We start from the raw sequence: 9,661 nt of genomic DNA, 5'->3' as shown, positions 1-9,661 counted from the left end.
CTGGTAGTGCATTACTTTTAAATAATCGTTAGTGCATTCCATATGTATTTTGTACTGCAAACCTTCAAATAGACTGGAGATCTAGGTAGGCAAGAATCAGGTGAGTACATATTTGTTCAAGAAACTCTTTCACAATAGAACTTTTACTACGGTGGCTCTCTCTGCCCTCACCAAGTAAATTTTTCATTTAAATTTTCATTTCTAAGGCTATTTTCTCTTCAGAACTTAGTATGCTTTATCTCAGTCTGGTATCAATATGCATCAGAGGAAGTAAGGCTTTACAGATGAAATTTTGCCTTGGAAATTAATCTATGTACAGTTTTCCTTCCTGTTCAAGTTTTGAGCTAAAATGCTGAAAATGAAAACCATTTCTAGACTCCATGAATGCCCTAATCCTAAATTCTTCCTGAATTGTGAAGTGGAAAGTTAAATCGTTTTTGTTGGAAAACTCCCTGTTCAGTGGGTCCAGATCAGCACTCAGATGATGTCAGCAAATGTTACATTTTTTTCCAATTATGAAATGAATCATGGGGCGCTAGCCAACCCCAGTCAGTCATTAAATACAGTTATTTTGGCCAATACATTGTTGTCCTGCCAGAAAACACAGGTGTTTTGTTTTTAAAGAATTTTTAAAACATTTCTTTAAGAAAAGATTACATTAACAATCCTTCAGCACAAGCAATATAAGAGCATAAATGAGAAGGTGGTATTTATAGAGAATTTGTATGGCAAGGGTAGGGATTATATTTTCATATATGAAAGAGTTGCTTTATGTCCAAGGAATTGAAACATATGGGCTATGATGTATAAAGACAGTGATATATGACCATGCATATTTAAACATCTATACACAGAGTCTTAAGAGTTCAATGAAAGGCACCTTATAAACATGAATTATTATTATTGAGAACAAACTTTCTTGGACTGGGATTTTCAAAGCATATTAGTTTATTCGTTCTATGACGATTCCCAAGGCTTTCAAATTCATAGTCTCAAAATGATGGCATGTACATCTGTCAATATCAAATATCTACTAGTTAATAGTAGAACTAGAGCTGTATTTTCATTTGGAGGTAATTCCTTGCAAGACGAATGAGCATAATATTTTTCAATTGGCCCAATATTCATAATGACAATTTTTAATCATTTCGTGTGTTTTGTAATATCCTTACACTTAACTCTTTTTTTCTCCCTTTCAATCTACTGTCTTCAATTTACATATCTCTAAATCATTCCTAAACAAAGCAGCTGCTTTCAGTTGATTCATCTAAGGAATTTGATTATCTCATCCAAACTATGACATCTTGAATCATGCATTAGTGGCATGCTTATGGAATGAAGCAGTTTTCTGTTTCAAAATGACTTTTTTCTCTGTGTGTGCAAGAGAGTATGAATATCACATATCTATAATCTTCAGAACTCCAAAGCTAATGCAATAGTCACCTTCTCATCTGGGTTAAAACTATGTTTAAAAAGAAAAATGAGTTTTATCAAATGCTTTTTCTGCATCTATTGAGATGATCATGTTGTTTTTGACTTTTCTTTTGTTGATGTGGTATATCACATTGATTCGTGTATGTTGAACCATCGTTGTTACCCTGGGATGAGTCCAACTTGATCATGGTGTATGATCTTTTTTATGTGTTGTTGGATTCAGTTTGCTAATATTTTGTTGAGAATTTTTACATCTATATTCATCAAAGATATTGGCCTGTAATTTTCTTTTTTGGTAACATCTTTGTCTGGTTTTGGTATCAGGGTGATGGTGGCTTTGTAGAATGACTTTAGGAGTGTTGCCTCCTCTTCAGTCTTTTGGAAGAGTTTGAGAAGAATCAGTATAAGTTCTTCTTTGTATGTTTAGTAGACTTTCCCAGTGAAGCTGTCCGGTTCCGCAGGGAGTTTTGTTTGCAGGGAGTTTTTTGTTTGTTTTTTTTTTAAATTACATATTCGATTTCACTTCTAGTGATTGGTCTGTTCGACTTATCTATTTCTTCTTGATTCGTTTTGGTGGATTGTATGTTTCTAGAAGCTTGTCTATCTCTTCTAGGTAGTCCAGTTTGTTGGCATATAATTGTTCATGGTATTCTCTTATTTTTTTTTCTGAGTATAACATGTATAATTTTTATTCTGGAAACATAAAAGTTTTAAATATTCAAAAGTAAAATTACATCAATAATGTAGATACAACTCTAAAATTGAATATAAACAGAAACAAATTAACCTTGTTGTATTTCAAATAAACATCATAACTTCAGAGAGAAAAAACAAATGAATCAGGTAATTTTGAACACAGTCCTTTACCCTCAGTGTAAAAATAAAAAAGAAATGCCAACAGATCTTAAACTCTGTAATTGGTTGGAAATTTCAGGATTTGTTTTTTAGTTTTTCACTTTAATAAACACGTATCTTTTAAAAACCCAGCTTAAGATATAATTCACCACCATACGATTTACCCCTTTAATGTATACAATTCAGTGGGGTTTAGTATAGTCACAGAGTTGTGCAACCATCACCAAAATCAATTTAGAACATTTTCATCACCCCAAGAAGAAACCCATTAGCACACACTACCCATTCTCCCCACCACCCCAATCTCCCTTCTAGCCTTAAACACCTATGTTTGTAGATTTTATTCTGGACATTTCATATAAATGGAACTCTCAACATGTGACCTTCTGTTACTGACTTCTTCCTTGTAGGATAATGTTTTCAGGGCTCATCCATGCTGTAGCCGGTGTCAGTATTTCAGTATATACCACAGTATATCTATTCATTCATCATATTCTCTTACGGTTTTTTGTATTTCTGTGGTGTCAGGTGTTTCGTCTCCTCTTTCATTTCTTATTTTGGTTATTTGGGTCCTGTGGTTATTTGGGTCCTTTGGTTATTTGGTTATTAAGTTCATTGATTTTGTTTACCCTTTCAAAACACCAGCTGTTGTTTTTATTGGGTTTTTTTTCCTATTGTTTTTTATTCTCTATTTTATTTCCTCTCTGTTCTTTATTATTTCCTTCCTTCTGCTGACTTTAGGTTTTGTTTGTTCTTCTTTCTCTAATTCTTTCAGGTTGTTTATTTGGGATTTTTCTTGTTTTTTGAGGAAGGCCCGTATTGCTGTGAACTTCCATCTTAGGACTGCTTTTGCTGCATCCCATAGATTTTGTATAGTTGTGTTTTCATTGTCATTTGTCTCAAGGTATTTTTAAATTTCTTCTTTGGTTTTATCATTGAAAAATTCAAAATTCGACATCCATTCATGATAAAAAACTCTTACCACGCTATTTATGACAAAGCCACAGACAATATAATACTCAACAGGGAAAAGCTAAAAGCCTTCCCACTAAAATCTGGAATAAGACAAGGATACCCACCCTCACCACTTCTATTCAACATAATATTGGAAGTCCTAGCCATGGGAATCAGACAAGAAAAAGAAATAAAAGGTATCCAAATTGGAAGGAAAGAGGTAAAATTGTCATTATATGCAGGTGATACGATATTATATATAGAAAGCCCTAAAAGACTCCACACGAAAACTACTAGAACTGATAAACAAATTTAGCAAGGTAGCAGGATACAAGATTAACATACAGATTCTTTACACTAACGATGAAATATCAAAAAGGCAAAGTTAAAAAAAAAATCCCTTTTAAAATCACATTTAGGGCTTCCCTGGTGGCACAGTGGTTGGGAGTCCACCTGCCAATGCAGGGGACGTGGATTTGTGCCCCGGTCCGGGAAGATCCCACATGCCGCGGAGCGGCTGGGCCCATGAGCCATGGCCACTGAGCCTGCGCGTCTGGAGCCTGTGCTCCACAATGGGAGATGCCACAACAGTGAGAGGCCCGCGTACCACCAAAAAAAAAAAAAAAAAAAAAATCACATTTAAAAAATACTTAGTAGTAAACCTGACCAAGGAGGTGAAAGACTTAACATGCTGAGAACTGTAAAACACTGATAAAAGAAATTGAATATGATTTAAAGAAATGACAAGATATCCCATGCTCTTGGATTGGAAGATTAATATTGTTAAAATGGCCATACTACTCAAAGCAATCTACAGGTTTAATGCAACCTGTAAATCAAATTCCCATGACATTTTTCACAGAACTAGAACAAATTATTCTAAAATTTATATGGAATCACAAAAGACCCATAATTGCCAAAGCAATCCTGGGGAAAAAGAACAAAGCTGGAGGCATAACCCTCCCAGGCTTCAGACAATACTACAAAGCTACAGTAATCAAAACAGCAGGATATTGGCACAAAAAACAGACATACATATCTGTGAAACAATAGAGAGCCCAGAAATAAACCCACACACCTACAGTCAATTAATCTTTGACAAAGGAGTCAAGAATATACAGTGGAGAAAAGACAGTGTCTTCAGCAAGTGATGTTGGGAAAAGTGGACAGCCTCATGTAAATCAATGAAAACACTTCCTCACACCATACACAAAAATAAACTCAAAATGCATTAAAGACTTAAATATCAAACAGGACGCCATAAAACTCCTAGAAGAGAATATAGCCAGAACATTTCTGACATAAATCATAGGAATGTTTTCTTAGATCAGTCTCCCAAGGCAATAGAAATAAAAATAAACAAATGGGACCTAATCAAACTTACAAGCTTTTGCACAGCAAAGGAAACCATAAACAAAACGAAAAGACAGGGCTTCCCTGCTGGCGCAGTGGTTGAGAGTCCGCCTGCCGATGCAGGGGACACAGGTTTGTGCCCTGGTCCGGGAAGATCCCACATGCCGCGGAGCGGCCGGGCCCATGAGCCATGGCCGCTGAGCCTGAGCGTCCAGAGCCTGTGCTCCACAACTGGAGAGGCCACAACAGTGGGAGGCCCACGTACAGCAAAAAAAAAAAAAAAAAAAAAAAAACGAAAAGACAGCCTATAGACTGGGAGAAAATATTTGCAAATGATGCGACCCACAAGGCTTAATTTCCAAACTATACAAACAAACAGCTCATACAACTCAATAACAACAACAACAAAAACAAACCAGTCAGAAAATGGGCAGAACCCTTAAATAGACATTTCTCCAAAGAAGACTTACAGATGGCCAATAGGCACATGAAAAGATGCTCAACATCTCTAATTATTAGGGAAATGCAAATCAAAACTACAATGAGGTATCACCTCAACTGGTCAGAATGGTGATCATTAAAAACTCCACAAAAAATAAATGCTGGAGAGGGTGTGGAGAAAAGGGAACCCTCATATACTGTTGGTGGGAATGTAAATTGGTGCAGCCACTATGGAAAACAGTATGGAGGTTCCTTAAAAAACTAAAAGTAGAGTTACCATATGATCCAGCAATCCCACTCCTGGGCATATATCCAGAGAAAACTCTAATTCAAAAAGATACATGCACCACAATGTTCATAGCAGCACTACTTACAGGAGCCAAGACATGGAAGCAACCTAAATGTCCATCAACAGATGAATGGATAAAGAAGATGTGGTGTGTATGTATACACACACACACACACACACACACACACACACACACACACAATGGAATACTACTCAGCCATAAAAAAGAAAGAAATAATGCCATTGCAACAACATGGATGGACCTAGAGATTATCATACTAAGTGAAGTAGGTCAGACAAAGACAAATATCTTATGATATCACTTCTATGTGGAATCTAAAATATGATACAGATGATCTTATTTACAAAACAGAAACAGACTCACAGACATAGAAAACAAACTTATGGTTACCAAAGGGAAAGGGGGTGGGGGAGGGATAAATTAGTAGTTTGGGATTAGCAGATACAAACCACTATATATAAAATAGGTGAATAACAAGGTCCTACTGTATAGCTCGAGGAATTGTATTCAATATCTTGTAATAACCTATAATGAAAAAGAATATGAAAAGGATTATATATACACACACTTATGTATAACTGATTTGCTTTGCTGTACACCTGAAACTAACACAACATTGTAAATTAACTATACTTCAAAAAAGAACAATGATCTATGGACAAACATACTTTAGTAAACTGTTGATGAAAAATAAATTTTAGGATATAAGTGTTGAAAATGGCATTTTAAATGTATTCTAAAATTGATTCTTAAGACCTAAATTGCCCAGGTTTCATTCCAGAGTTCCTAAATGCTTTTATTGCAGACTTTAATAAGATTTCCTCCTCAAAGTAATTATGGATATCTCATTTTTGAATGCTAATATGTACCATGATCATTCTTCAAATTCTGAGAGTGTCTTAAAAACATATTTTAATCAACAGCACAGAATTTCACTGATTTTTCACAAGTGTGTGGAATTCACTTGGGGTACAGAAACATTTTTAAAATAATGAAAGGACTTCAATTATTTATGAAACAACTATTGCCCATACAAAATTGAATGATTCTGTAATAGTCTGGTAGAGGATCAGCTATTGTTCAACTAAATGCTAGGGACAGTTTGCAAAATGAGATAATTCATATCAATGACCAGATTTTATACTATGGTGACACGATTTTTAAAAAAAATATCTATGAACATGTAACTCCTACATCATTTCATTCTTTCAATTTTAAATGTGGCAAATTCTGTTATCAAGCATAATTGGGGAATATGTTCTGCTTAATCAAGTTTCAGTTTATAGAAATGGTTTAAAAATTTATATAGAAATATAATATATAAATACATAATAGATTATAACATATCTATGCACATATATACCAGCTTTCAAAGAATTTCAGTGCCTAAATGAGCCACTAAAACTTATTTAACCACAAATAAATGGTTAAACACAATCATCATCTCATTCTAGAATTTAATCCATGTGTGTGACAATGTTTCTAAGGAAAAAAGCATATATAATTCTTGCCTGTGATGCCTAAAACTTTGTTCCTACATAAAGAAATCGCCTTACTCCCTGTTCCACTTGCCACCCCTGACCCTAAGCAGGCAATAGGAGCTGGATTCCCACAGTTCGTACCCAGTGATGGTAGCCTCTAAAGCCTGATGATCATTTGAGGAGGTGCAGAGGCTGAGGGTAAACTCCAGAAGGCTGAAGAGCTATGATGGAGTGACCAGAGCTCCTCCTCAAAATTCTACGGAAATCTGGGTCAGGGAGGAGAGAATACTTAAGACAAGAACTTGAAGATAAATTTTCAATCTGATAAATTACGTGAGATTATTCACGTAGCAAAAGGATTACAGTGTGTCCCAGGGACATTTGAAGAAACACATTTTCAAGCATTATGAAACACAACTCTTTAAATAATTACAAAGAAAAAAATTAGCTAAAATGTTATAGCTACTGATAATTTGCAAAAGTGGAAGTTTGCATATCCATTTTATTTTATTTCATTTTTTTGCCATACGCGGGCCTGTCACTGTTGTGGCCTCTCCCGTTGTGGAGCACAGGCTCCGGACGCGCAGGCTCAGCAACCATGGCTCACGGGCCCAGTCGCTCCACGGCATGTGGGATCCTGCCGGACCGGGGCATGAACCCGTGTCCCCTGCATTGGCAGGCGGACTCTCAACCACTGTGCCACCAGGGAAGCCCTATTTTATTTTTTAATATAAAACTATGGACCATTGTTCACCAATGTTTACAATAAAGTAAACAATATACAGTTGGATAACATTCTGATTACTACAAAGTTATTGCTTTTTTATGCTTCTGCTGAACCAGTAACCCATATACTGAAAAGATTGAGCCTGTGTGTAAGGAATCAGTTGGGGGTAAAGAAAAAACATATAGATCAATAGTTTAGATTACAAAAGTTAATCTAAACTATTTATTTAAATAGTTTTATTAAGTTGATCTAAACTATTTATTTAAAATTTATTCTATCAGGTCCTAGATTGACAGCATCTCTAACAACCTGGTTAGGTTTCCATGAGCAAAGTCTTAGACATCCTCTTAGTCAGTACAGCATAGGGATTTCAACTTCTAGTAAAGAAGAGGTTCACTAGAAGAAACCTTTAAATGTCCATTTAACTAAGTCTTGCTTGGCTAATTGAAACACACCAGGATTTTTCTAGTTTTCTCGTCTGGGTGGGGAGATTCTTGGTAGTGATAAAATTTTTCCTGTCAGGAGTTTTGCAAATAAACTTCCATTTATGTGACTGTAGTTATAGATATGGATTCAGATACAACTGCTTTTATTGTCCAATTTAAGTTATTTACATTATATTTAAATTTTCCAATTAATTATGGAATCATCTACCTAACTTGAAAGGTTAAGCCTTCAGGAAAATTTTCCATTTAACTTGAACGCATTTATTTCTTAGGCTGCTCAGAGAGATGGCATCCCACACTCCTTCAAAATGAACATACAAAACTTTATTTTCATTAGAATCTAGTTATTTCTTCACACTAATAAACGAAAAAAAACAAGACCCAGAGCTTATATGCATCAACTTATGTGCGTGTGTGTGTGTGTGTGTGTGTGTGTGTGTGTGTGTGTGTGTGTGTAATTATATATATGGCAATGCAAACAATTATTGAGCTTCATTTTCTGGACAAGAATGCCAAGTTAGTCTCTGAATAAAAAGCACTGCAATTTGAGGACACTTCATTTTTGCCTCTTTGGTCAGCACCAAGTCTGCCTCATCTGAATCTTCCCATTTCATGAGAAACACCAATTCTCACTGCTGTCTGTGGCACCAGTTATTCATTCAGGGTCAGACCTCCCACAAAGCCTCTTGCTTTGCCCGGCAGCATCTCTCTTCTTTGATTCACTATCATCAGATTCGCTGCCAGATAAAGATTTTCTTTTTGTACCACCTTTTTCTGTACCAGCTGTTGGAGAATTAACAAATGTTTTAATTACCGCTGGGCAGTATAGGTTTTCTTCGGGTTCCTAATATTGTCAGCATCTGTATTCCCTTCCACTTGAGGAAATAACCACCCCCTCACTTTCACTACACGGCAGTTCTGTCTTTTGCCACTACCAATGCTTCAGGCTCTTCCTCTCTGACTTTTTACTCTTTGCATCCTGTTTCTTTCCCATGTTTTGCAATGCAGTTTTATTGGAGGCCATTTTTATTGCAAACTTGAAGAGGTATTATTCCTTGCCTTCGAGCTGCCCCAAGGTATGCTTCGTCTCTGGCCCTGCATGCCTCAGGCTCGAGTTCCCTTTAATCCTCATGTTTCAAGCTGCAGGTACAATCCCAAAGTCCTGGCCGAGCCAGGCAGGAGGGCTCCCATGGGTCTCACCAACATCTCTGCCTCAGGCCCCAGCAACCCCCCTCCTGCCGAAGCACCCCCTTGGTTCAGACAGCATCAGTCATTGCGTCTCTCCACAGGCACAGAAGAGCAGAGTGGAAGTCTCACAGGACAGATATCCCTCATGTGTGGAGGACAGTAATAAAGGCACATCTTTGTGCATGAGAGCTCTCCCAACTCCTCCCTACCTTTGACCCTCACTTTCACAAGCCTTCCTCCTTGGTTGTCACTCCACAGGCCTCACCCTCCCCTGGTCATCTTTTTGACTCAAGCAGGAAAGAAGTCAGAAATGCGTAAGACTCACCATGGATTGGACAAAAGGCTGAGGAATTATCTACATTTGACACACAGCTACTCTCCTTTTCTCATCAGGATATACTCGGTGAACATTTCCTGACAGAGCTGTACTGGAGGTAGCCCAGGAAATTCATTCTCTCTGTCTCTGACCTG

The 9,661-nt window shown here is 36.8% G+C and overlaps 1 pseudogene across 1 annotated transcript; it reads right to left on the bottom strand.

Annotated features, from left to right (window-relative positions):
- Positions 1-8,484: 8,484 nt before the first annotated feature.
- Positions 8,485-9,026, bottom strand: LOC309827519 (chromobox protein homolog 3-like; annotated as a pseudogene). Its single transcript has one exon. The product of its transcript is annotated as a chromobox protein homolog 3-like (transcript).
- Between the last annotated feature and the right edge of the window lie 635 nt (positions 9,027-9,661).

Source organism: Grampus griseus (genome assembly GCF_964374135.1).
Source record: "Grampus griseus genome assembly, chromosome: 9".
NCBI classification, from domain to species: domain Eukaryota; kingdom Metazoa; phylum Chordata; class Mammalia; order Artiodactyla; family Delphinidae; genus Grampus; species Grampus griseus.
This window is presented reverse-complemented; position numbering and strand designations above follow the sequence as displayed.